The sequence below is a fragment of the Balaenoptera borealis genome (assembly GCF_965194805.1).
Source record: "Balaenoptera borealis genome assembly, chromosome: 5".
NCBI classification, from domain to species: Eukaryota; Metazoa; Chordata; class Mammalia; order Artiodactyla; family Balaenopteridae; genus Balaenoptera; species Balaenoptera borealis.
In genome coordinates, this window is record NC_138862.1 from 1229461 (window position 1) to 1257366 (window position 27906).

The 27906-nt window shown below is 60.3% G+C and overlaps 1 protein-coding gene and 1 long non-coding RNA gene across 2 annotated transcripts in view; one reads left to right on the top strand and one right to left on the bottom strand.

Annotated features, from left to right (window-relative positions):
• Positions 1–27906, bottom strand: part of COL18A1 (collagen type XVIII alpha 1 chain) — a 95657-nt gene that overhangs the window by 59111 nt on the left and 8640 nt on the right. The gene's annotated exons all lie outside the window — the stretch shown is intronic.
• LOC309628957 lies at positions 24493–26369 on the top strand. The gene is made up of 2 exons (XR_014244802.1): positions 24493–26051; positions 26106–26369. It is a non-coding gene; the product is annotated as an uncharacterized lncRNA (long non-coding RNA).

The window sequence follows — 27906 nt, forward strand, 5'->3', positions numbered from 1 at the left end:
CTTTAACCCACTTCGTCCCAGTGTGGAGAGTGGAGACCCGGGTTCAGGTCGCCAGGTGCACCCCCTCAGCTGAGCCCCCAGCTCCCGCGAGGGCCGAGACCCCGCTGCCTGGGCAGAGCGGGCAGGGGAGGTGCTGCCTGGTGGGAAGGAGGCTGTCCCAGCCCAGACCCAGATTCCTCCACGGTAACAGTGGAGCCCACGGGAACCCTCTGGTTCCCAGATCAACACCAAGCGTCGCCCCGCACTCAGCTGGGTGGGCTGTTCCCACAACCCCACCACTGGTCTGGGGTGACAGAACACAGGGGACCCTCCGGCCCCCACGGAGCCGGCCCTTGGGGAGGTGAGCGTGGCAGGTGGAGACCCCGGTTGGAGGGGTCGGCAGTGGAGGTGAAAGGTGGCTGGGAGCAGAGATTCTCAAGACGTCGACACATCTCGGGGAAAAGGCACCTCCCCAGGGCCACCCAATGACCGCCAGACACCGCGCCCTCCCACCTCCCGAGGGAGGGCCACGCGGAGCACACGCGGTTGCCTGTCCAGGGTGCGCGCCCGAAGCCTTAATCCAAACACGAGGAAACAGCTGGACAAGTCAGACAGGGCGTTTCACGGGACAGCGGCCGGACTCTCCAAAAACGCCCACGTCAGGAAAGATGAGGAGGAAGGGGCGGCTCTAAACTCAGAGGCAGAGGAGCCACGGCCGCCAAGTGCCACGTGGTTCCTTGATGCCCCCAGGGCCACCGGGCAGAGACGGGCCAGCTTCATAAAGGACGTTACTGGGACCTGGAGGACCCTTGAACGTGGCCTGTACGAGAGAGGACAGGTGGACAGGGGGCGCACGTGCACGACCAGGACACGGGTCAGGACGCGGCGCTCACGTCCCCAAGGAGCGCGTGCACCTGCCCGGGGCTGTGAGTGTGGATGCACACGTGGACACGGTGTGCGGGTGTGCACGCCCCTGGGTACAGACAGGGACAGACCTGGAGGCCAAGGGCAACCGCGGTGAAGGAAGTACGTGAGCAAACCCCACACTGTCCTTCCGACTTTTCTGCAGGTTTGAAATGTTCCCATGAGAAAAGTTCATGCGGAAAGTAAAGCTCTCCTCCTGTGTCCGCCTGGAACACTCTCTCCACCAGCTTCGTCTCTGGAAAGGCAGGTGACGCAGCAGAGGGTGGTAAGAACTGCTTTCCAGGCACGTCCCATCCCCGGGGCCACACGTGGGTGTTATCTCTGCCGAGCCTTCAAAAGCCCCTGGCAGGTCGCCACACGGCTGGGAGTGGCTCCCGCCTTCCCTGAGCACCCAGCAGGCAGCAAAGTCGCCGATTTCTCTTACTTGGTGTCATTTAGGTTCACTTTCACAAAACAAAGATCTAAACGTGTTTCTCTCAGTCAGGTTTTAGACTCTACAGGAATCATCCAACCTACACCCCAAGGCAAAGCAGATACGTTTACAGGCTCTAAAAACTCCTTTAAGAACCAAGGGGTTATTCTACTTTGTTCTTCTTTTTTCAAGAGTGTTATTCTGGGTGCCTTGAAATTCCATATGGATATTAGGATCGGTTTGCCAATTCCTACAAAGACGTCAGCTGGGATCGGGTAGGAGCTGTACTGGCCGGAGGTTGTTTGTGGGAGTGATGCCGTCTTAACGATGTTAAGTCTTCCAATTTGTGAACATGGGATGTTTTTCCTTAATTTCTTTCTATGTTGTTTTTTTAAGTTTTCACAGTATACATTTTGCACTTCTTTGTTAAATTTATTCCTAAATATTTTACTCTTGTTGATGCTTTTGTAAATGTAATTTTGTCTCAATTTCATTTTTGGATTGTTCATTGCAAGTTATTGAGAAATACAATTGGTTTTTTTAATATTGATCTCGCATCCTACAACCTTGCTGAATTTATTTGTTAGTTGTAACAGTTTTTTAGCAGATTCCTTAAGACTTTACATATATAAGATCACGTCATCTGTGAACAGAGTACAACACTGAATAGAAGTGGTGAGAGGGGGTGTCCTTGTCTTGTCCCCAATCTTCGGGGGAGCGTCCAGCCTCTCACCAGTAAGTTCGATGTTAGGTATGGGTTTTTCGAGATGCCTTTTATTGGCTTGAGGAAGTTCCCTTCTTTTCCTAGTTTTTTTAATGTTCTTATCACGAAAGGGTGCTGGATTCTCTCTAATGCCTTTTCTGTGTCTATTGAGATGATCATGTGATTTTTATTTTTTATTCTGTTGATTTGATGTATTACATTAATTTTCAGACATTAAACCAAACTTTCATTCCTGGGATAAAGCCCACTGGGTCATGATGTATAATTCTTCTTCTATGTGGCTGAATTTGGTTTGCTAGTATTTTAAGGATTTTTGTGTTGTAAGAAACGTTGGACTGTAGTTTTTTGTGTTTGTGATATCTGTATGGTTTTGGTATCCAGGTAATACTGGACTCATAAAATGAGCTGGGAAATGTTCCCCCCTCTCATATCGTTTGAAAGAGTTTGTGAAGAACTGGTTTTAATTCTTCTTTAAATGTTTGGTAAAATCCAGCAGTGAAGCTGGTCTTTTCTTTATGGGAAGTTTTGGGATTACTAATTCAATCTCTTCATTTGTTATAGATATATTCAAATAGTCTATTTCTTATTGAATTTCAGTAGTTTGTGTCTTTCTAGGAATTTGTTCATTTCATCTAAGTTATATAATTTGTTAAAATACAGTTGTTCACAGTATTGGGTTAGAACATTGTGTAGGGTTAGAACAAAACTGGAGGAATCACGTTTCCCTACTTCAAACCTTTTATAATGCTAAGTAACCAAGACAGCACGGTACTGGAACAAAGACAGGCAGATAGATGAGTGAAACAGATTTGAGAGCTCTGAAATAAACTCACACATCTATGGTCAACTGACTTTTGACAAGGTTGCCGAAACTATTCAGTGGGGAAAGAATAGTATTTTCAACAAATGACGCTGGGACAATTGGACAGCCACAGGCAAAAGAATGCAGTTAAACCCTTACCTCACACCATAAACAAAAATTAGCTTAAAATGGATCAAAGACCTAAATATAAGAACTAAAACTATAAAACTCTTAGTAGAAAACATAGAATAAGTCTTCATGACCTAGGATTTGGCAAAGGATTCTTAGATATGACACCAAAAGTCTGAGCAACAAGAGAAAAAAAAATAGCTAAATTGGACTTCATCAAAATTGAAAACTTTTATGCTTCAAAGGACACAAGAAAGTGAAAAGACAACCCACAGAATGGAAGAAAATATCCGCACATCACATATCCAACAAGAGATGTGTATCTAGAATATAAAAAGAACTCCTACAACCCAACAATAGGAAGACAATCCAATTTTTTTAAATTGGCAAAGAACCTGAATAGACATTTCTTCACTGAAGACATACAAATGGGGACTTCCCTGGCGGTCCAGTGGTTAAGACTTCGCCTTCCAATGCAGGGGGTGCAGGTTCGATCCCTGGTCGGGGAGCTAAGATCCCACATGCCTCGAGGCCAAAAAACCAAAACAAAAAACAGAAGCAATACTGTAACAAGTTCAATAAAGACTTTAAAAGTAGTCCACATCCAAAAAAAAAGACATACAAATGGCCAACAGGCACATGAAAAGATGCTTAATAACACCAGTCATCTGGGAAATGCCAATGGAAACCACAATGAGATACACTTCGCACCCACGAGGATGGCTAGAATCAAAAACGTAATCACAAGTGCTGGCAAGATGTGGGGAAATCACAACCCTCATCCTCTCCTGGCCGGAGTGTAAGATGCGGCAGACGCTTTGGAAAATAGTCTGGCAGTTCCTTGAGTGATTAAGCAGAGTTACCTTATGCCCCAGAAATTCCACTCTAGATACATACCAAGAGAAATGAAAGCATACGTCCACACAACATCTTGTACACGAATGTTTACAACAGCACTATTCACAATACAAGTGTTCCCCAGCTGGCAAACAGATACACAAGGGGGTCCATCCACACTTCGCAGTGTGACTCAGCCACCAAAAGGAGTGAGGTCCTGACACGCGACACAACATGGATGAAGCTTGAACACGTGACGTTCAAGTGAAAGAAGTCACACACAAAAGGTCACATATAGGTGATTCCATTTACATGAAATAGACAGAATAGGGAAATCTATAGAAAGTAGATTAGTGATTGGTTAGGGCTGGAAGTGGTAACAGCTAAAAGGTTTCTTTTTTTTTACTGAAGTATAGTTGATGTGTAATATCATATAAGTTACAGATGTACAATACAGTGATTCACAGTTTTAAAGGTTATACTCCATTTAGAGTTACAAACTATTGGCTATACCCCTGTGTTGTACAATATATCCTTATGGCTTATTTTATACCTAAATAGTTTGTACCTCTTAATCCTCTATCCTTATCTTGCCCCTCCTCCCTTCCCTCTCCCCACTGGTGACCACTACTTTGTTCTCTACATCTGTGGGTCTGCTTCTTTTATTGTTATATTCACTAGTTTGTCACATTTTTTAAATCCCACATATAAGTGATATCACACAGTATTTCTTTCTCTGTCTGACTTATTTCACTCAGCATAACGCCCTCCAAGTCCATCCACGTTGTTGCACGTGACAAAATTAAAGGCTTCTTTCTGAAGTGATAGAGATGTTCTAAAATTGACTGTGGTGATGGTTGCACACATCTTTGAACACGCTAAAAACTGCTGAATCGTACACTTTAAGTTCGTGAATTTATGGCATGTGAATTATGGCTAAATAAAGCTGTTTAAAAAAAGAACGAAGGGAGACTGTGTCACCTTTTTCAAACCACACAACCCTAAACGCTACTTAATTTGCATTTATTTGACTGTTCCTGAGATTGAGGTTTTGAATATATCAATGAAAATACCTCTTTCCTTTATAAATTCCTATGAACTTTTACTCATTTTCTAAGGGAGTATTTGCCATTTTTTAAAAAACCAGGGATATGGTCACTGGTCATCTTTGCTGCTAGTGTTGTTTTTCAAGCTTATCACAAAGCCTCTTTCACAAAACCCAGGTTGTTACTTTTAATGAGCTTAAGGTTCCCCTCCCACTCTTTCTGTGCCCGGGGGCCTCTCTGGGCCTGGAGGCCTGGCTCATCCACAGAGCTGCCCGTGCTCAGCTCTGCGGGCTCGTGGCTGACACTCACGGGGCGCTCGTTCTGCACAAGGCACGTTGGACCACACTCCTGCCCTGGTAGGCATCAACCTCACTACCATCCTCCATCACATCAGGAGCCCAGGGAAGGAAAGGAGGTGGGCCGGTGCCCAGCGGGGGCGGCGAGCAAAGACGCTCCGGCTCGGGGCCCAACGTGTAGCCACAACCCTAATTCTTCACCTCGTGGGACATCGTCCTTTCCTTCATTCAACAAACACGCACTGAGCTCCTACTGTGTGCCCAGCCCTGCTCTGGGCGCTGAAGATGGGTCAGCCTCAGGGCAGGAAGAGTCCACCACAAAGAGGATGTGAAGGAACAGAACCAGCTGGGAGAGCAAGGGACACACGGGGTGAGCGCCCAGACCAGGACGCGGGGCAGAGGGAGGGCGCCTCTCGGAAGATGATAAACGCAGCAGCGTCCCCGAAGCCCCCGGGGAAGCGGGCTCCCCGCACGCGGGCACCGAAGTCCTGGGCAGTGACGTGGCCTTCCCCGTGGAAAGGCCAGACACCTGCTTGGCCACCCAGGAGGGGACAGGCGGCCCCTGATGGCCTGCGGGGAGGACGGTCCCCTTTCCAGGAGTCTTGAGGTCAACCAAAGCCGATGTCACCGTGAGACCTAGGTCCTTTAGCAGCTGCAGAGTCCTCTAGTGTCTGCAGCTTCAGTGTCGTGTCCGTGACACATAGGACGGGGCACAAGGGGGCCAGCGTTTCAAATGAAGGCTCTTGACCCAGGAAATTAGTATTTGACTAGTGTTTCCACCAAGCGTCCCAGCGACTCGGAGCCGCAGAGCGTCACGTCACTGCTCCGTTCTTCAGTGACACGTCCCCACCGCCCCCTCATAGAGGCACAGGGCAGCCCCAACCCCCCCGTGACCTTCTAGAACCCATGAGAACACGCTGGGGGGGCAGGAGGCCCCGGCCAGGGGCTCCCAGCATCTCGAGGGCCCCCCAACACCTGGGAGCTGGGCTCCTGCAGGCGCGGGCCAAGGGGGGAGCAGAAAGGACGCAAAGGACCCGAGGGGACCTTTAAAGCAGCGAGCAGCCCGATTAGTTTCTAAGGGCCTGACGGCTGCTCATTAACTAGATTTCTCACGGAGGGCTGGAGGGCAGGCTCCCGCGGCCAGCTTCCCACGGGAGGGGCGGGGAGGCGGTGGCCTGCTTGGCCCCCACCTGTGCCCACCCTGGTTAGGGTCACGCTCCCTGCAGGCGCCACGCTCCGGGACTCACGGCCCGGCCAGTCAAGGCGGGAGCCCGACGCCCCGGGGGCTGCACAGCTGCCCTACCGATTTCACGTCCACAAGCACTTCCTCGATGGCGGGACCCTCACTCATCTCACAGAGCCGCGCCCTCGGGGAAGAGGGCCCAGGCGTGCTCGTCCACCGGAGGGCCAGCCAAGACGCTGCTGCCCGATGCAAGAGGACCCCAAACCACAGAGGAGGTGTAGGGGGCCAGGGAGGGGGGCCGAGGACCCGGCCAGGCTGGAGGGTGCCAGGCAAGGACGGGTGATCCCCACGGTGACCGTGACAACATAAACGGGGTGCAGCATGGCCGCGGGTTACCTGATCCTTGCTCTTGGCATACGTTTTTGAAAATTATGAACACAAAACTCACAGACAATGAAGAATAAGGAGAAAGAGGAAGGTGCAGGGACTGGGAAAGCTGATGGTTTGCTTCACATGGGCGCCGTGCGGTCGAGTGTGTGGGCAGTGTCCAGTGGCGTCCAGACTCAGGGTGGTGGCCCAAGGTGGCCGGGCTGGGTGCCTGGGCAGGACCGGCCCACGCGAGGGCACTGCACGGATTTATTTTAAGGACAGGGGTGGGTGCGCCTCTGTGGGACGGCTCCTGTGTTCTGGTGCAACACGTGCGCTGGGCCCTCCCCTGCCTGGACTGTCCTCCGGGTCAGCCCTGGCTTAGCCATCTCCCACCCAGACCCTGTTGTTTTAGCCACTACAGTGTGTGGTTATTTGTGATGACCACCCCAGGAGACCCCCAGGGTGGGAACAGTGGGGGCGGGCAAGGGACGGGGGTCAGCAAGCCCACCCAGAGCACCATGGCTTTCCCCTGTGGTTGGGCTGCCGCCCTGTGACCTGCCTGCCCCCAGCGCTGGTCCCACATCCGTGGTGGAAACAGTCCCTGGTTGGGCGCCTGTGCACTGGGTCACGATCACTCACAGGACGCCAAGGCCCTCGGGGGCAGAGCGAAGGCTGGGGGTCACCACTGCCCGCTCTGTCCCCTCCCCAGGTGAACCCTCGGCTGGGCACGAGACGAGGACGTGGTCTGGTTACAGCCGCCTATGCAGGTTGCCCAGGCCCCTGGCGAAGGTCAAGGCGCCACGGTGGCCTCTCCCAGAGGCGGCCTCTGGTCACCGTCCATCTGTGTCGCAAGAACGCGACCTCACCTACAGGGGCCTCAGCTGCCCCCTGGGGTCAGGACAATAGGGTCGCCTTGCTCTGGCCTCAGGTGGGGAAGCAGAGAGAGCGCGTGCCCGGCTGCCCGTTGGGAGGGCTCCACGCAGCTAAGACCCCAGCGGGAGAGTCGGCCCTGGTCGGAGCGCGGGGACCCCATGCCGCCCCTTGCACGGGCCACCCACTCAGGGGTCCACTCCACGGGCTGAGAAGCCAAAGGGAGGGACATCTCAGCCCCTGACCCCCATGGCTTTGGATCCTTTGCTCACCGCCCCCGCCGCCCGCCGTGCCCCACCATCGAATGGCACTTGCTTGGAGGATGCAATCAAGTCCACCCAGGATCCAGAAAACGTCACTGGTAAGTTGGTGCCAGAACAGTTACGAAACAGACAGCTGGTTTGGGCCATGATCTCCTTCTCTGCCGCCTGAGATGTCCCAAGAACCAGGGGCAGGAGACCCGCCAGCCCACCCGCGGGCCCTGCTTCCTGCCCTTTCAGGGCCGCCGGCCACATGGACGGGTGGCAGGATCAGCTCGGGGCTCCACTCTCACGGGCAGGCGTCCCGACACCACGGTCCACCAGGCTCCCCCTCTCCCTTCCGGCTGAACTCCTAGCCGGAGCCTGTAAATCCCGCTCAGGCTCATTCGTCCTGAGCACCCTTCAAACGCCAGGCTCGGTGCAGATAAACTGCCTCCTAAGCCCCTAGCTGAGCTCCCCCCGTGCGTCCAGGACTGTCCCGTGCTCTGCTGTCAACAGGCTTTGTGCGTGGAAGACGCCCCAGGTCCCGCGGGCGCAGGGCTGTCATGAGGGGGACCGGCCACTGGGGGGAGCCACAGACCCAGGGATGGGAGACCCGGTGGCAATGGAACCAAAAAGTTCACTTTGTGGGGTCCTTTCAAAGAATAAAAGTATCGTACATGCTGTGATGCACAAAGGCCCAGGAAGCAGCCCCTCCCGCCCACAGCTCGGTGACACCCACTCCTCTGTCCCCACCCTCGGACCCCCGGTGACTCTGAACCTTGGGACCCTCCAGGCCAGCCTGAGGGGACCCAGCTCCAGCCGGCTCACCGGCCCACCGGGAGGCACAGGCGCTGGGTCCCAGTGGGTCTTGTCTGGTCTGGCTGCTCTAATGCTGCTGAACTGACGTCCTGACAGGAAGTGCTTCCCAAAAATGGGGTCATGGGGTCAAAGACGTAAGCTCCCAGAATGTGGGTAACAGAAAGGGTCAAGACCTTCCGATGAAGACACGGGATCCACATGCCCCCGGCACTGCCAACCCTGCAGTGGGGATGGCGTGTTTCGTGTTTCCTCCACGCAGGGTGCAGGCAGGAGATGAACGTATTCTGCACGTGGGCCAGAGGGCGGGGCAGACAGAATCAGAATCACCAAGACACGCACATGCTGTTCCCGGGGTCTGTGAACACTGCAGGGAATTCAGGTGCCGGTGGATTAAGGCTACTGGTCAGCTGACCTTAAAATAAGGAGACGATCCTGGATTATCTGGACAGGCCCATTGGACTCACAAGCGTCCTTAAGTAGGGAAGAGGGAGGCGGAAGAGCCACAACCAAAGAGATGGCATCACGAGAAAGACTGGACTGGTGTCACTGGCTTTGAAGGCGGAGGGGCCCAGAGAGCCAAGGACGCGGGCACCTCTAGAAGCCGGAAAAGGCAGGAAACGGATTCTCCCCTGGAGCCTCGGGAAGGATCAGCCCTGCCCACATCTTGATTTTAACCTAACTAGACCCACGTCAGACTTCTGGTCTCCAGAGCTCTGAGAGAATAAATCTGCGTAGTTTTAAGGCACTGACTTTGTGGTCATTGGTCACAGCGGCCGCTGGACCCTCATCCGCTCTGCATCTCCTGCCTGCTCTGAGGTGGGCCCTGCCCCTGCGACCAGCAGCACCTGCATCTCCACGTTCGGGGGTCCCTCCTCCATCCAGCCCTGTTCTTCCACGTTTGGGGTACGGGTTGCCGGCCCCCTTTGTTATGGGGCACAGGCTTCCTTCTGACTAGCTCCCCCCTGCCCTCACACTGTGATGCCACCGACCTTGTCTTGAATGACAGCCTGATGTTTGCAGTTTCCTTCTTAACATGGGGACCTTCAGACCATTGCTTCTCAACCCGCCGGCCAGGACCCGCTTCCCCTGACCTGTCGCGGCCAATACTTTATAAAATACAGTAAAAATGTCACAGTCATGCAAGATGACACAAGCGTTTCCACACGGGGACTGTCGCTTTCTGTGCTCAGTGCCCTCACCCCAAACTGCCCGGGAGCCCTGGGTCACCACGTACGGAGGCATCTGAGTCGTTTTTTTCCAGCTGCAGGGACAGACCTGCCCACGCAGGTCAGCAAGCAAACCGCCGCTTCCAGAGAACAACCACTGAGGCACGCTGCGCGGGGCCAGCGGAAGGCCGAGCACAGAGGGGCCGCGGTCAGGCTCAAGCCCCGCGGCCCTCCCCTCCTCTCCTGGGGAAGAGCTGCCCCCCAAGCCAGACACACCAGCCCTAGAGGAGAGCAGAGCCCTAGGCTGGGGCTGGCGGGGCCGTGAGAAGCTGGAGGAGGGAAAGGAGGGGTTTGCCGAAAGGGCAGGATGGACCGCCGGCGCACCCACTCCCACGGCTGCCGCACCCGTGAGCCGGCTCTGGGAGTCCCCACCCGGGGCGTGTGCATGTGCATCTGTGTGTGTGCGTGTGTGTGTGTGACACACATCCCACCTCCAGAACTCGGGCAGCTAGGCTGGCCCAAACCTGGGAGGGGACAGTCCTTCTCGGCCTGGAGCTGCTGCGGATGGACGCTCGGGGACACACCATCAGCTCTAACGGCCGCTTCCCGGCTGCAGCCTGGGTGGGCGTGGGCTGCGTCCAACAAAGGCGACCTTGTCCCCTAATTAACAGCCTCTCTTGTTCCAGAGGAAAGTTGAAAATGGGTATCCCATTAAGCTTTAAAATCACGAGAAATGTGGTCTGCAGGAAGTTATAAAAGTGAAAGTTGATTCATCTGAAGATGGTTTGTTTCACTGGGGCGCCAGGCACAGCCCCCTTCACAGCCCACCCTGCGTCACGTGGGCCGTTCCCCCTCCACGCGGCTGGACGGGGTCCAGGACGGAGAGCGGCTGCTTCCGTGCCGCATTCCACTGGAGGATGAAGGGGCCCCCCCTTCCTGAGAGGTCGCTTCTCAAACCAGGTCCCCACCCACGTGGCCCAAGGAAATCAACGAAAGGTTAAAATCAAGTGTCACCAACAAGATGACAGAGTACATGGGAGCACTGCAGGTCAGATTGGAGATGAATTCCCTCTGAAAACGTTCCTTCTCAGAGGACGTTGTCTGCAAGGGCCCCGAATCATCCTGGCTTTACAGGGCACCCCCAGAAGGAAAGCCGGGGCCCCAGTACGTCCCACGCTGGCCCTCGACCAGGCCACCCGTCCTGCTCCTCCCCCGAGAAGGGCTGCCAGGAGGGGCTCCTATGGGTGATGGAAGGGAAGTGTGTTCACAGAAGTTCCGATTCACACCCACACGCCCACGCGAGGGGGACCACGTGTCGTCATGACCCCCACGGAGCCCCTGCCCTGGGCCACACCCGACCCCTTGGCCCCGTGGGAACCTCCTCAGTGGTGTCAGCCCCCCTCGTCTGCCCCAGCGAGGGGGCCACGCTCCCCACCCTGCCCCCAGCAGACCCCGCCCCCTGCAGACCCCGCCCCCTGCAGACCCCGCAGATGTCCCTCGCTGAGCCGGCCTGTCTGTCCCACGGCCATGGATCTGGGCAGGGCTTCAGGGCTCGGCCCGTACCTGCCGGACACTCAAGCCATGCTGGGCTCCCTCTGCCAGGATGGGGAGCACCCTGGCCCCCAGTGCTCACCAAGCACAGGGCTGCCATTTCTGGATGGTTCTGTGGCCACCGCTGAGCGCCAGACGCTGGGCCTCCACACCCACCCTGACCGCCTGCCCTCAGACCAAACCACTCCCTCTGGGGGCCAGGGTGGGGGGCCCACAGCACCGAGGAGGTGTGTCCCCTCCTGTCCCCCTCCTGCCCCACCCTGCTCCCTGGGACCCTCACCTGCGCCTGCACCCCCCACAGGGGCCTCACCCCACCCACACCTTCTCATGGCCCCCACCTGGGTGTGCACGAGCTCCTCTCCCACCTCGTGCCATCAGGGAAGGGGGCACGGCTGCAGACAGGGGTCAGACACTGCCTCCCCGATTTATCCCCTAACCCATGCCCTGACAGGGTTCCCACGCCTGGGTTCTTCTTAAACTACAGCCTGTCTGTGTAACACGGACCGCAGAGCTCCCATCTGCCTAGAACAGGCTGTTCAAAGGCCCTGGGGTCGTTCCACACCCAGAGCCATCCCAGCACCACCCAACGAAGATGAGCGTCCGCAGGAAGCCGGGCTCCAGCGGCTGCGACCCCCCAGGAGCCCTGGCCGGGATAAGGTGTAGTCTCCGGACCCTGCAAGACGCCCCCTATCTCCGCCCCAGCTGCCAGCCTGCCCCCGCAGACACACCCCAAACCACCTGCATTGACAACCCCTTGGTAGGAAGGAGGCGGAGGAAGAAGATCCGAGCTGCAAATCCATCTGCTGCGCCCTCTGGGGCCCCGTCGCGGTGCGGGCTGAGCAGGACAGACAGATCCTCCCACTTGGACGTGTCACCCTCGACCTGGGGTCAGACGGTCTCTGAGCTGAGAGCAGCGGTTTCAGGAGCCCCCGCACCTGTGCCCACGTGGGGGGACCTGCGTCCTGCTCCCCGAGGCCGGGGTCAAAGGGCAGAAAGGCTGCTGCACCCCCCACCGGGGGGCCACGCCCCCTGGGTGCCGTGCACGCGACCGTGTGGCTGGGGCTCCTGGAGAGGCCGGAGCCCGTCCCCGAGACGCCCACTTCTCAGCGCCGGCACGACGGCCTCCCAGCCCCTTCGCGGCCGGAGGTGCAGGGCAGGCACGCGGCCGGTCGCCGTGTCAAGAAACATCCAGAGAATGGGACCTGCTGGGGCCCCTCAGAGGCTCCCCCAGATCTGCTCCCCGACGAGCAGGACGAGCTCCCCTCCTCCCAGGACCCGTGAGGAGGCCACGGAGGCCTTGGGGAAGGGGCCTGTGAACCCGAATCCAGCCCCAAAGACCGCCAAGGCCGGGGCGCGTCTGGGCCGTCCGAGGCCCTCCCAGCCCCCGGAGTAGCCCAGTCCGGGAGTGCCCGGGGGGGCGTCCACTGAGTCTCCCTCTCCCTCGGGAACCGGATGGTCCCATCTGCACACCTGGCAAGTAGTGACAACCTACTACCTTCAAGTCTGTTCAGAATGTACCTATTAAAAATGAAGCATTTTTTAAATTTTAAAAGATTGAACCAAAACGTTCCATCTCACCAGCCAGACTTCCTACCGACATCTGAACAAATTCAACATGTTTCTGTCTCCGTGTTCTTCTACAAGACTCAGAAGGTCAAAAGAAATCAAACATTAAAAAGAGTCTGTGACCCCTTTCAAAACGAAACCGCTGTTGTTATTTTCTTTGGCTACGCCGTTAAGTCAAGTTTCAAAGAGGATTAACATCTGTGCAAGCTGCTGTTTTTCTTTAGAACCTTTCTGGCGTTTTCTCACGCAGTCATTACAGGAAGGGGGCCGGGGTGCCCTGTAGGGGGCGTTTCTCGGGGGCCCTCAACGGCACATTTGACATCACTCTGGAAGTCGGGCGGGCAGTCAAGGGGTCAGTCTGATTTGTGCAGCTTCCGTCCACGGAGAGGTGAGCAAGCCTCGGGCAGGAGGGGACGAGACCGTGCCCTCCCCAGGGGCACCTCAAGTGGGTCCCACGTCACGTCTTCACAGCGCGGAGCCACCAGGGGTGTGAGGGAGGGGTCCGGCCCTGGGTGACCTGCTCCAGGCCCTTCAAGGAGCGTGAGGCACAGGAGCCTGGAGACGGGTGCAGCAGAACCTGCGGGGCTGCCTCGGGGGAGCTGGTCCTTGGCCAAGATCACGAGAAGCACCTCTGGGGGTCGCTCCCTCTGTCCCTGGGGTTCCTCCCCGGGGTCCCAGGGTCAGGTTGGCCTGCCCATCCCCGGGGCTCCAGGCCCTGCAGGATGCCCTCCCCCTCCAAGGCCGAGTCCCTCAGCTTCCCTCAGAAGCAGGCACCTGGGCCCTTGGTAGGCATCTGCTCCATTTAAACCTGACAGCAACTTGACTGGACCAAGTCTTCAAAGACAAGAAGGGTGGGGTCCCCGAGGCCTTCCATCAACACCTCCTGCCAGGGACCCACAGGGCCAGCCGAGCACCACTGGGGCGGCCCTCCCTTCTCACCTTCCTCCAAGGTCCACCTCTGTCCACCTCGGGCCTCGTCCAGCCCCGCCGGCTGCCTGGCCCTTATCTGCCTCTGCATTAGTCCTGGGCCTGCGTCCAAAACTGTCTCAAGTAACAGACACTGAAAGCTCAGAGAGCGGCCGGGGGGCTCCCAGAGACCTCGGGGAGAATTCTGTTGGGTTCAGAAGCGTACCCAGCACAACTACTGGGGCCTTGAGAACACTGCCATCCTCTGGGGGCGGCAGGAACCCCCATCAGATCCATCCCCCTGCCCCACTCTGGGCCATCAGGGCCTGGCCTCCCCCCGGCCCCCGCGGCTGCTGAGTGGGGGGGTCCGGGCGGGGAGCAATGCGAGGCGGGGCTGCACGCGGTCCCTGCACACAGCAGGCGCTCACTGGAGGTGCCTGGAGATGCCCGCCGCCCTCGGCCCCCGCGAGAGCTCTGCTCTGTCTCAGGTCGCCTCCCAGGCTGCCGGACAGCCCAGATAAGCTGCTGTGCGTGGAATGTGACCTCCCCGGGGACGTCAGGCCCCAGCCTGGCAAAGAAACCACCTGGAAGACAAATGACAACAGTCCCCGCAGGTCACAGACAGTGGAGCCGGCGGCCGTGGCCTCCCCACTCGTTCGTGTCGGTCCCTTCCGATGCCCTGCCGCGGCGCCCACTCTGTCCGGCAGGCCCGCCGTGCAGGATGACTGGGTTAGGGTGACGGTGCCGCAGGGCCTGGCGACCCTAGCTCCTCGGCTGGTCAGTCCCCGCTGACCTGACGGCCTGCGCCATGAAAGGGCCAGGCCTGGGGCCTCTGCCAGAAGGGTCTGCGGCCCTAGAAGTTCTCTCCGTGTGGCCTCTGCCTAGACATGAAAGCAGATTCACCCGCCGCACCACGAGGCCCGAGGCCCGGACCAGCCGCCTGCACATTCCTGGGCTTCCATCTGCCTTGGAGCCGGACCCAGGGTCACCGGGAGCGACCCCCGAGCCTGCCCTGCACAGGCCCAGCCCCCTTCTGCAGCTCCCACAGGCCAGGTGGGGCAGGAGCCTAGGGCACCCCACCTGGAACCCCCTCCCAGGCACCCAGGCAGGTGGCTGAGGCCCCCAGAGCGGTGGGGAGGCCCCCCCATTCCTGCCACTTTGATCGCTTCAAGCCGCCTGCCCTAAGCGGGGGGCAAAGTGACTGGAGCTGAGGAGGGACCTTCCACCGCTCGGACTACAGCTGGGAGCCCCCGCGGAGGGTCCTTGAACGTGGAGGGATGCAACCGGGACCGCCTGGGCCCACATCCCCACTTCACGGTCACGACGCTCCCCGGCCCCCAGCATCAGAGTAGAAGCGACAAGCAGGGCAGCAGGAGCCCTTGCGGGGGGACAGGGGGCGGCCGTCCGGGGGGATCACACAGCCACCCCGGGAGCCAGCCCCAGGGAGGTGGAGAGGGGGCGCCGGCAGCCCAGGTCCCACAGCGGCGGTCACGGCCACGCAGCTCACAAGGGGTGCTGAGACAGTGCCTTCGAGATGCTGGGGACGGGGAACCAGACACCCAGCAGTGAACCTGGCTGCACAAAAGCGACCTGGGCCCAAGAGGCACTGCGCTCCCCGCCCCACCCGCCCCCTCCCTCCTCCCAGGGGCTTCACCACGGCTGTGGGGCCTGGTCGCCTGCTCGCAGCCTGTTCATCGGCTCAGGGCTTAAAGCTGGAAGACGCCGCCTCCAGCCCCACCAGGGACCACGGGCGGGGCGACCCGGCACTGAGGCCCCCGGATGCAGCTCCAGCCACGCTGCGCACACAGGTGGACGAACGAGTGGACGGAGGATCGTGAAGGAAGACACCCCTGGGCCAGCCACGCGTGCCGGCGGGAAGTCTCCACCTAACCTGCTCTGCCGCTCCCCGCAGCGACCATCCTTCCACCTGCCCGCGCCTTGCGAGCCCCGCGCTGGTGAGCAGAAAACACCCCTCCATCCTTGAGGGTCCTCAGGAGGCTGTCGCCGGGGTGCTGTGCACACACGTTCCCGCGGGACTCGCAAGAGAAGGACCCTCAGACACAACCTGGGTGCTTTTAGGGAAAGCCAGTCGTGAGTCCAGAGTCCCAAGTCCAGAGACAGTTCAGATACACGAGAAAATGTTTTAAAAGTGAAAGGACCTACACCGGAGTATCATTTAGCCATTAAAACAAAACAAACAGAAAACCCCACAAAGCACTGACACTCTCCAACGTGGATGAGCCTGGAAACATGATGCTCAGCGAGAGAAGCCAGACGCAAAAGGACAAACGCTGTAGGATTCCATCCACGTGAAATGTCAAGAGAAGGCGAATCCAGAGACAGGAAGCAGATAAGGGGGAGCTGGGCGCTGGGCGGGGAGAGTGGCCGCCAGGGGGTACGGGGTTTCCATGGCAAGAATGTTCTCCAACTGCAGGGCCAATGGTTGTATGACATGGTGAATGTACTAAATGTCTCCAAATTGTTCACTTTAAATGGTTAGTTTTAATGCTATGTGAATAAATAAACAAAAGTTAAAAAAAAGTTAAGGAATCTAGTTGGTCCCAAGACTAAAGAAGAAAGAGCATATGACACCCGTGTCGTGAAGTCTCCTGATCTCAAGTCCCAGCCCTGGCCACGCCCAGCCGGTCACCACCTGCACCCGGTGGGTGAGGGTGGCCCACCTCCCCCAGTCTCCTCAGCCCCTGTCTGGGGAGGCCACCCCATCACGCAGCACATCCACGGCCCCCAGCCGCGCTCACCCACATGCTCCTGAAGCCCTGAGGGGCACCGCGCGGTGAGATGCACCCTCAGAGCTCCTGGGGGGACCAGAGGGGACATTCAGAAGGGCTGTGTGAGGGAGGTGGTGTGGGCACATCCGCCCACCTCGGCTCCGACCCAGGAGCCCTGGGATCCTCTGGCTCCCGGGACGACGGCAAGAAGCAGCCTTCGCCACAGAGGGGCCAGAACCCCTGGGGGCCCCCGGGGCCATGAGTCACTACGCCTCATTGCTCAGCCATGAGCTCATCGCCCAGGTGCCAGCCTGCACCCCAAGGCCGTGCCCTCTCTGCTTCCCCGTCAGGCCTGGGGTGCCCAGCCCCGAGCCCCGAGCTGAGCGCAGACAAGCCAGGGCCCACGTGTCTGGAGGCGGAAATCAGAACCCAGATCCTAGCGGGACTCGGGCCACTCAGACCCCACCATCCAGCAAAGGGGCCAGTGCAACGTGGTTAGCTCCACCCGGACATGCCCGGCTCGGCCGGCGGGGTCCCGACACGCAAGCAGGCAGGTGAGATCACGCTGGGTGGGGGCAGGGCAAGCGGGGGCCTGCCCAGAGGGTGCGGCGCCCTCACCAAGCAGCGCCCCAGCGGCACGGGCGCAGTGGGCTCTGGGCTCTGACTGCCGCAGAGGCCAGAGGAGCCAGGTGCCTTGGGCTGCCGTGAGCGAGGGGCACCTGCCTCCTGGGGTCCAGCCCAGAAGGCGCGGGCGGGAGGGGGCTCTGGGCCCCGAGTCTCTGGGCCCCGAGTCTCTGGGAACGTGTGCGTACATGGGAAGGAGAGGGACGGGGACGGCGGGCGGGGGGTGGGGGACGTTCTGAAGTGAAAGCTCCAGTGAGATGGAAGCAGACGGGAGGAAACATCAAGACGACAAGCTTGGCCATTCCCCGCTCGGGGCACCACATGGTCACACAGCATCCAGGAGGTTCAGCAGACCCGGCCCTACGAATGCTCCATCCAGAGAAGCCTCATTTAACACACACACGTGTGCATACATGCACTTGCACACACACACACCCATGCACCTGCGCTCACACACATGCACACCCATGCACCTGCATGCACACATGCCCGTGCGTTCACACACATGCACACGCATACATGCACACGTGCACGTGCCTTCACACATATGCACACGCATACAAGCACACACTCACGGTCTTTAAAAAGAGATCTCATGAAGCAAGGGGCACTCTCTTCCTCAGGGACTGTCTGGCAGCAGGACGGGAGACGCCCGCTTGCTCAGGAACACCTGTGTTCAGAGACCGTCACACCATCCTACCTCTGCTCAGCCCCGAGCTCCCTGCACGGCCCTCGGCAGCTCCTTCCACCACCAGGGACTGTGGGTGAGACTGCAACTCCCAGGGTCTGGGGTCCTCCCCCCGCAGCCAGCAGCCCTGGGGCCACTGGCCACGGTGAGGAGGCAGGCAGAGAGTCGGCCTGAGCAGCGCATGTCTGCTGGGGGACAGGACAAGCCAGGAAAGAAGACAATGGAACCCACAAATCTGAAGCCTAGCCTTAAATCCAGGGATGCCGGAGTTATCACCCAAGGGATGTCACCTCTGCGGCCAGCAGACAGGCAGGGGCTCCCATGCGGCTCACCAGGAGCCCAGAGCCCTGGCTGCTGCAGAAACGGTAGGGACTGTTCGTGGAGGCATGTGGGCCCCTGAAATCCAGCAGGGAACACGCCGGGCCCCGTGCACAGTCGGTGCACAGAAAAGGCGGGAAGAGCGCGCCCTCCAGGCCAAGCCCCCCTGCCCCCGCCATCTCAGACGCTGACCCCCACGGCCGGGGACACCGTGGGCCATCCGGCTGCGGATGCCTCTGCCCCGACACCCCTACCCTAAAGGCTGCAGGCAGCCCTGAGCCCAAGCTGCAGGGCCCTCGCCAGCTGCCTCGAGGCCAGCCCCCAGCTGGGACGGAGGGCACAAGGCCACGTCCTCAGAGGCACGCACCTCGGTCCACAGGGTGCAGCCAATACCCCTGCTGCTCCCGGGGCACTTGCAGGCTCCTCGGGGTCTGGGGGGAACGAAAGCCACCAGCTGCCCCCGCTGCCCTTCCTGACACAGTCACTGGGCCTGACCTGGGCAGGGCCCTAAGAGGCTGAGGGCTTTGGAAAGACGCAGACAAAGACAAGCGGCTTAAGAACACTCGCTGTCATTTACGCCGGGCAGGGCGCCTGCAGAAAGGCGGGAAAATCAAGGGGACGCGCGCTCAGCCCCTCCCGATTCTCGTCCAGGTTAAAGAGGCGAACAGAACCACAGACGATGCTCCACGACGTTCAGGCAAGAAGGATGTCGCTGTGTCAGGAGCAGGTGCTTCACCCACGCGGGAGTCGCAGGTGGCTCTGATGTTTGCGTTTCTGCATCGACGAACAGGAATCCTGGGGCCTGGAGCTGGACGCTCAGGCTCTTCTCTCTCTCTCTCTCTGTCCCTCTCCGTCTCTGTCTCTCTCTCCCTAATTTATCAGCGTTTAAAGTCAGACAGAACTAGGTTCACAGCAGCGCACAGCCACGTCCTTCGGGCCCTGGGAGGAGCCCTCCTGGATGCTGTGGGGAGCAGGCGTTCCCCAGAGGCCCCCAGTCACCCCACGCCAAGTCCTCAGGCGGGGGCGTTTCCTTCCTGGCACCCCACGTCTGGGGCCCCAGCTCTGCACGCCGCCCGGACCAGGGCCACAGCTGGGGGAGGCAGGGATGCAGGACACACCTGGGGGACCTTCGCCCCTGCAGGAGGCCCCTGGGGGCAGCCGAGCTCCCACACATGCCGACCAGCCCTGCCCGGGCCCCTCAGGGCCGTCAGGCAGTAGAGCACAGGGGGATCCTGACAGCAGAAAAATGAGGTTTAGAAAATGAGAAACCACAGGCAGGGACGGGATCACGCGGGATGAAGCTCAATAGGCCAACAGTCACACAGTTTAAATTCCTTCCCAAAGTGACAGTAAAACTGAAAGCAGCCAGCTGCAGCCTCTGGCATCTGGGAAGTTTCGGGTTTGTTGCTGTCATTGTTTTCATCAGCACGGGTTCTACCGGGGCCCACCTGACGGCCCAGCCCAGGCCACCACCGGGGGCCGCAGGCCCTGCCCGTGGCCCTCAGGGACGCCCGTGAACTGGGCAGTGTCCCAGGCCTGGGCTGGCGCCAGCCACCTCCTGGAGATCCTGCTGTGACACCAGGGTTTTCAGGGGGCTTTAGAGGGAGGGCCAGTAACCTGAGACCCTCCGGGGACTGCCCGGGTCAATCGGAACCAGGTCACCAGGCGGGAAGGGGGACAAACAGCCTCGGGCCTCGTCAGACCTGTGGGAGACTGGGGGGTCCGTGAGCGGTGGGCCCCACAGAGGGAGCCGCGGGTGGAGGACGGCGCCCTGCCCTTCCAAAGTGCCGGGCGGAAACCACAGGCATCCAGCCACAGTCCCCCCGTGCCCCCTGAACTGAGGGGCTCGAGCCACACCTTGGGCCGGGTCTCGGGGGCCGACGTTAGCGATGGGCCCCAGCTCTGCCACAGCAACCTCCTGAGCCCTCTCAGCCAGAGCAGCACGAGACACGGGGACATTCTGAAGTGAGAGTGGGAGCAGAGTGTCCCTTCCGTCCGGTGACACTCTGCGGGGAACTCCAGGCCAGCGCGGGGCCGGCCCCGGGCGGTCACCATGCTGCGGCGTCCCCTGAACACGCGCCCGGGCCCCGCAGCTGACACACGGCGGAGCTGGGCACCAGGCGTGATGACCGGCAGCCTGCCCACCTCCCCGCCCACTCCAGGGCCTCCCGGCGAGAGGGCTCTCGTGCCCACTCCCCGAGACTGACAGGCCCGCCACGGGCAGCACCGAGTGTGCTCAGCCCAGCAACGGCCAGGACCCCGCCGTACGGAGGCGCTCAGTGGGTGTGGGCGCGCTCTTCAGCTGCTGGGTGACTCGACATCCCCTGCCCCGTAAGGTGCTGGCTGTGCTACCGCGGGGGTCACGGCGGGCGCTCAGACAAGGAGGTGGCCCACCGGGGTCCTCGGGCGGCGACTCTCTCCCGACCCCATGGCACCAGCGCCGGGCCCTCAGGGCTGCCCCACCAGGGTGGCAGGGGCAGCCCAGCTCCCCCAGGCCCAGTGCAGTTTGCCTGGCGGTTCCGGCCAGAGGGCCGCTGAACGGCTGGCTGGACATGGGCTCCCCAGGCACTCAGACCCCGGCGGGGAGGGGCGCCTCCTCCGTCCACCCTCTCAAGCCTCACGCGCGTTCTCCACCTTAGACTCCAAATCAGACGCGCGGCAGGAACGTCTGGGTTGGGGACGCTGGGCGCACCCGGCCGCTGCCCACAGGGACGGCGCTGCAGAGCCTGGTCCTCAGACGGCTCCTAGGAGCTGGCTCAACCTGGGGACCACGGGGCCGGAGGGAAGGTGCCACCGCAGCTGCCGACCATACATCTGGGGTGAGAAGAAGTCATTCTTCCAAAAACGGGGAGGGGCTCAGGGGGGCCTGAGCGTTCAGGCTGAGGAGCTCGGCGCGGACTGGGTCCCACAGCAGGGCCGGGACAAGGTGCCCACACGGCAGCGAGGGCGGCCCCAGGCTGCCCCTGGGAGACCAGGACTCAGGGGAGGCGACCGGCGGTCACCCAGCGAGGCAGGGTGCCCAGGCCGGTCTGCGGCCTTGGCCTCCCATGCTCCGTCCCGCCTGGGGACACCCAGGACAGACGGAAGCTCTCGAAGGCGCCCACCCCCAGCAAGACTTCATCGTCAGACCCCGAGGCTCAGTGACCCCATCTCCCAGCTCGATTTGCCCTGAGGACGAGGAAGAGGTAGCAGTGACGGCTGGCCACAAGTCAGGGCCCCTAAAATCTCCCGAACCTCCTGGAAACTGCCCTCCAGGCTGGAGGGGTCTCCCCCGCAGACCCCCATCTCCCTGTGGGGACGGCGGCCCTTCGGCCAGGGACAGCCCGTGAGCCTCACGACCCCGAGACAGCCATCCGAGCTCCTCCCGGCGCCGCGTGGCCTCCTGCAGCAGGACCCACTCGCCTGCTCCGTGTCTGCGGACACCCAGCATCCAGCGCGGTGGCCGGCCGGTGACGGGAGCCGGGCCAGACCGCGGGCTTCAGCGTCCCTCTCCCATTCCTGCAGCTCCACGGCTACCAGCGTCCGCACACCTTCCAAGCCCGCACAGGAGCGGGCAAACCCCCTGGTGACCCGTGGGCGCAGGAACGCCTCTGCATCCCCAGTAACTGCGCACCTAAGCCAGGCCCTCACCCTGCGAAACCGCACCGCCAAGACCTCAGGCAGGGCCGGCCATGCGCTCTGGCCAAATTCATGAGCCATCATTCTCTTGAAGCCCTCAAAAGTCCATCCATGCATCTGGGAAGCATTTACGAGCCCCAGCTGTGCGCCAGGCATGACGTTAGGTGCTGGGGGCCTCGGGTCCCCGCGCTGGGGGAGGATGGCAGCCAGACATCGATGCCCAGGGCACTGGGCAGGGGAAAGGTCAGCGGCCGCAGTGGAGGTGCAGGTGTCAGGTCCAGGGGGTAGATGAGGTCCACCAGGCAGGGAAGGGGTAGAAGGAGAAGCAGGTGGAAACTCAAAGGAGGGTGTCAAACAGGAGGGTGTCCCGTGGGGGTGGCAGTCCCAGTGCCCCTTGGGCCACGACACCATCTCCTTCCCAGGCCACAGAGAGGCTGGCATGGAGTGGGGAGTGGGGGGCCCGGAGGGGCCTGTAGCCGCTTCCCTCCAGGTGGACGCAGGGCTGGGGAGAGGGGGCCGGGCCGGACCAGTGGCCAGCCAAGGAACCCCTGCCCAGGCTCTGCAGGATGAGGGGCAGAATGGCGGCTGGACAGCTCGGGAGGAAGCTGCGTGTGGGGGGTGGGGATGGGGGCGGCGCGCCTGTAAGGAGCTGACCTGGGGTGCGGGTGCCACTCGGTTAAACCTCAGGGTGAGCCTGTGAGCGTGTGCTGTCCGGGTGGAAGGAAAGGAGGCGTGGGCCGAGTCGAGTGTGGGGTGGGCTCGGGCCCCCCCCACCGTGGGCGTGAGGGTCACAGCCGCCCAGAAGTCCCACAGGCCGGTGACCCAGGGCCCTCGGAGCCGAGGACATTTGCACGGAGCTCTCGCTCCTCCAGTACAAGCAGGTGCCCGGCGTCCGGTGCCCAGAAGATCTTGATGGCCCTCCCAGCCCCAGCGCCCGCCAGTCGCTGCCCAGTACCTGGGGCTTCGTGTCAGGAAGGCACCCCCCGCACGTGGCCGAACTTAAAATGACATGAGCCTCGGTCAGCTAGGAGCAAAGACGCCACCTGTCACTCCCTGCCATGCGCCCACCCCTTTCAACCCCGTGGGAGGCACCTGCAGGAATCACCAGGTGGAAGGGACTGTTGCTAATCAAATGAAAGCATAATAAGCCACATGTGGGGACTCTAGCTTCTCATTGTGAGTGGTTCTGGAATCTGCTAACTGCAAACTAGTCTCACCACCAGAAGCGGAGGGATCTGGTGCCCACAGACGGGAGCTGCACTCAAATCTCCACCCACCCCCTTGTGGTCGGGAAGGAGGGTGTGCTCGGGACCCTGTACTCCCTACCCCTCCCCCCCTCCCGGGCTGTGTCGGGGGCCATGTGACAGAGCGGGAGGAGGGAGCGTCCCCTGACCGAGGCCCCAGAAGGACAGTGAGATGGAGGAAGGCCCTGCCGGCCGCATGGAACTCTGCTCCGAGGTAAAGTCGTCGGGACCCTTCCTCACTCAGCATAGCCTTGCTGCTCTGTGCACACCGGACCTCAACCCCCCATTCACCGGGCTCACCTCCTTCCTCCTCCCGTCCGACTACTGCTGACCCTGCGATGGGACCATTCCTACTGCTCAGCCCACCCACTGCAACTCCTGGGGTCAGATGCACAGGTGGTCCTTGTACATGGGCCACGGGTCTCCTCGCAAGGGGCACTAAGCGCATGGCACAGGATTGTAAATTTCAGTAAGGATGAAACGGGGCTGCCAACGCTTCCGGGGACAAAGTCCAGTCTCACCCAGAGGCCCTCCATCTGCCCGTCTGTCCTCAAGGAGCCTAGAGTGTGCTGAGCGGGACCCACACAGGCACCAGCTAACCTAACACAGAGTAGGCGCCAGTGCAGACGCCGCTGGGCAACCCGTCGGGAGCCGCAGAGAGGGGCCAGCCTGCCAGCTTGGTGAGCGGGGGGGCACGCTGAGAAGCACAGGCGGGCCATCAGCAGCCCTGCTCTTCCTGGTAAAAGGCAGGAGTGTGCAGAGGACCACGGAACTCGCCGCGCTCAGCCCCCCACGGAGGCCCCTGGGTCCCACACCCACCGCTGGCCCCAGAAGCTTCCGGAGAGTGGGCGGACTGGGAACCCGCTCTCTCAGGGCTACAGGAATGCCATCCCGCCAGCCGTGATCCTGTTGCTGGGATACGAGCGAGGAGGAGCCGCAACCGTGCTGGACGAGCGTCTCGACGGCACGACCTCCTCCAGATATAACTGGACCCAAATCGCACGTCATGAGCTGACAGCACGAATAAAGGAGGAAGCTGTTCGCGGGGCCTCGTGGGGACATTCCTGTGGTGAGAGGGCCATCGCACCTGCTCAGGCCGTGAGCGCCAGCCCAGGGCGGAGCCAGCTGCAGGCTGCGCACAAAGGGGCTTTCATCTGAGGGGCCTCACGTCCTCGATGAGCGATGAGAGAGCTCAGAGGTGGAGGGGATGTGAATCGTGAGAGGGAAACTCCTGTGCTTGGTGCAGAATGAAGTCAGGGCAACCTGCACCTGTGCACCCACCTGGGGCCCAAGCAGGTGTGAGCAGCCAACCCCAACCCCGGAAGCCGGAGCCCCACCCCCCATCACGCGCGTCCCCCCACCTCACAGTCAGCCACCGGCCCGGGAACGGCACAGGCCGCAAAGCGGCACCTCGGCCTGGCCTCGGGTGTGACGCAGGCCGGGGTGGAGGTGGTGTGGCTTCACCTGGGCCGACGCAACCACAACTTACAGAGGCACAGCTTTACCTGAGAGCGGGTTACACCACGGCCTGTGCGGCGTCTTCCCGCCCAGGTCCCGGGTGAGCCGGGGCTCACGAAACGGCAGGGTCGGCATGTTGACCACTAAGAAGGAGCAGAGGGACGGCGGGGGGCAGGACGCACAGCCCAGACCCCTTGGCACAGGGGGGCGGCCGGGCCAGGGCCCAGAGCCGTGAACCATGGGGAAGAGCAAGGACACCCAAGAATGAGGTCGCAGGGACCCCAGGCCCTGGCACACGGAAGGGCGCGTGGGGGGCATCCAGGGGGGCTGGTTAACAGGCACAGGGAAAGAGAACGGGGCGCCCCGAAGCTCGGGCAGTCACAGCGAGCGACCGTCACCGCTGATAGGTCGGAGTCCGCTCAGGACACCACGGCACAAGGAAGGGGTGTCCGCGGATCCCACCCCCGTCTCCGTGACCCGGGTCTCCCAGAAGCTCAGGCCCAGGGCTGCCCTTTAAGAAGTGGCTCCCCAAACATGCATGTCCTGAGCCAGGAAAACAGGAGACACTCCTCATCACTCAAAAAGGCCCTTTAGTAAAAGCACGTTAAGGCACGAGGGTTGTTTCTGTAGAAGAGAAAGGCAAAGGTCAAATCAGATGCTTCCACACACCTGAGACTCAGAGTGAGCCGGCGCCCCTGGAAGCTTCGATCCTGGATCGTTCCCCAAGGGATGCTTGCACGTATGTAACTGGGGAAACGCAGGGAAAGGGGGATGGGGGGCGGGGCTGATGTCCAATCCAGTGGGCAGGTGAGGGCTGCGGCTTTAGAATCCAACTCCCCATTGCCTACTAGCTAGTTAGGATTCAAAACCCAGTACAACCTGCACTGAGACCTGGTGAGCAGGGTCTTCGGCTGGGACTGAACAGACCAGGGTGACCAGCCATGATGGACGATGCTGCCGCCAAAGGCCCTGCATTTCTGAATCCGAGCAGAGACATGTGCCCTGCCCCTCCTCTGTCCCATGACCCTGGGGGGAGCTGCACAGCCTCCCCGCAGAGTCCCCTGAGGAAGTGACCTTTGGGCTGGGCCAGCCCTGGCCGCTCCTGAGATGGCCTACAGAGGGCCTGAGGCGGGGGGCCCGTCCACTTCTGGGAGTCGGGGGACGGGAACAAGAGCAAACTGCACCCAAGGGTCCCGGGCACAGCCCCCAACCCCTCCCGGCTGCCCGCCACCCCGGGCTCCGTCTCTGGCCGCCCAGAAGGTACAAAGCCAGGCCTGCGGGAGCCAGGCTGAGCTCTCAGCCACACGCCCTGCCCGGACGTCCCGGCTCTCCCTGAGTGCGTGAGGTCTGAGAAAGGTCCCTGTGCCGGAGGAGAGGTGACAACACGCAGTACGTGACGGCAAATGAAGATGTAGTTTGCACGTCAGGAGCCACCTCACAGATGGGCCAGTCTGGCCGTTTTCATAAGCGAAGCAAGTCTGGCCACCAGTTCCCACCGGCCATCAAGTCTCTTGGCACAGATAACTGAAGGTCCACCTCGGATAACTGAAGGTCCACCCGGCACCTGGATAACTGAAGGTCCACCCAGCACCAGCTAACTTGAAGGTCCACCCGGCATACGGATAACTGAAGGTCCACCCAGCACCCAGATAACTGAAGGTCCAGCCAGCACCCAAGATGGTTGGAGGCTGACAAGCACTGGTCCGTTCCACGAGTACTGAGTACTGTCCACCTGCTCGGCAACTGGTCAGCTTTACTTTATAAACCCTTTCTGCAACACGCCAGGACACTAGGCAGAACTGGCACTTTCTGGGAATGTGCTTTTGTGCCACTTGCCTCATTCTCCAAAAACAGAACAGAGCGGGTTGCTGTCCGACCTTGTGGACGATAACACCCGCCCCTGCCCTGCGAGGGCCCTGCCGGAGAGAGTCCCAGGACAAACCCCCCACACACACAGTCCCCTTGCCCACAGGCCCGTCCAGGCACTCTCGGGCGTCCCGACGTCTGCCCTGGCCCCGCTCACCTGCCCTCTGTCCGCCCACCTCCCTCCCCCGTTCAAGCTTCCATCAGCCCGTCGGAGCCCAGAGCCAGCACGTCGGAGCTCCTGGTGCCACCCGGGGACACGCGGAGGTCATTCTGGGGCCTGAGAATGGGGTCCCGCTGAGCCCTAAGAGGTTCCTAGGATGGGGCCCCTCTAACCTCTCCACAGAGAGTCCCCAGCCCAGGGTGCTGGGTGCGCAGGACGGGGAGTCGACCCTCGGGACTTGGGGGTCCGGAAGGGCACTCAGGGGCCCTGTAAAGGGCGTGGGGGTCCCAAGGCCTTTGAATGCATCAGAGGTTTCACACTGTCGAGAAGCAGCACTTTACCAACGAGGGGATCTGCGTCACCATGACTCCACCCCTGCCGCTGACCTAGCCACACGCTGCACAGTCTCCTGCAGCTGCTGGAGAAAATGACCCCAAAGTCAGGGGCTGGAAACCACACGAGCTGCGCTCCACAGTTCTGGAGGCCAGAGGCCCAAAACCCAGGTGTCGGCATGACTGTGCTCCTTTCCGGAGGCCCCGGGGAGGACCCAGTCCCTGGTTCCAGCATCTAGAAGCCGCCTGTGTTCCTCGGCTCGTAGCCCCTTCCTGCATCTTCCAATCTCTCCCTCAACCTTTGCTTCCATCGCCACGTCTCCTTGTTCTGACCTGACCCTCTGGCCTCCCCCATCCCTTCTTAGGACCCTAGGATTACATGTAGGCCCACCGGGATAATCCAGGGTAATCTCCACAGCTCAAGAGCCTAATCCCACCCAAAGTCCTTTTTACCACGTAAAGCAGCGTTCACGGGTCCTGTGGATCAGGATGGGGAGGTCTTTGGGGGCTGACATTCAGCAGACCATATGCCATGGGAAGAAAAAGTTTAAACGCTGGGAGGTGGGGTTGTCTAGGTTCTTAAATGTGGGGAAGTTAGGTGCTTGGGAGGCCAGCTGGCCATCCAGGAGTGGGCGGTGGGGTGGGGATGTTTTCCCATCTGGGAAGCAGACCAGCTTGCGGCTGGCTCTCCGGGGGCCCTGAGGCTTCTGCACCCAGAGGGGCTGTCCACACAGGCCGGGAGTGGAGTCAGCAGGGAGGGCAGCCCAGGTCCGTTTAAGATGTCCCATTTCCCCGACACTGACAGTAAAGACTGTGTTGGAATGGGTGGGTTTTCTTTCTGGTTTCCAAACCTCCGCGGCATTCTTAACTATTGCCACAATATAAGGTTATGAAGAAACAGCAGAGCATGGCAGATTCTGAGTCAGCGCCGGCTGGGCCCGAGTCCCCTGGGGATGGAGGCTCATGTTAGCCAGAAAACAGGAAGGTCCTGGCTGCCCCAAGGACACCGGTGACCTGGACCAAGATGGGTCCCCCGGTGCCACGGGGG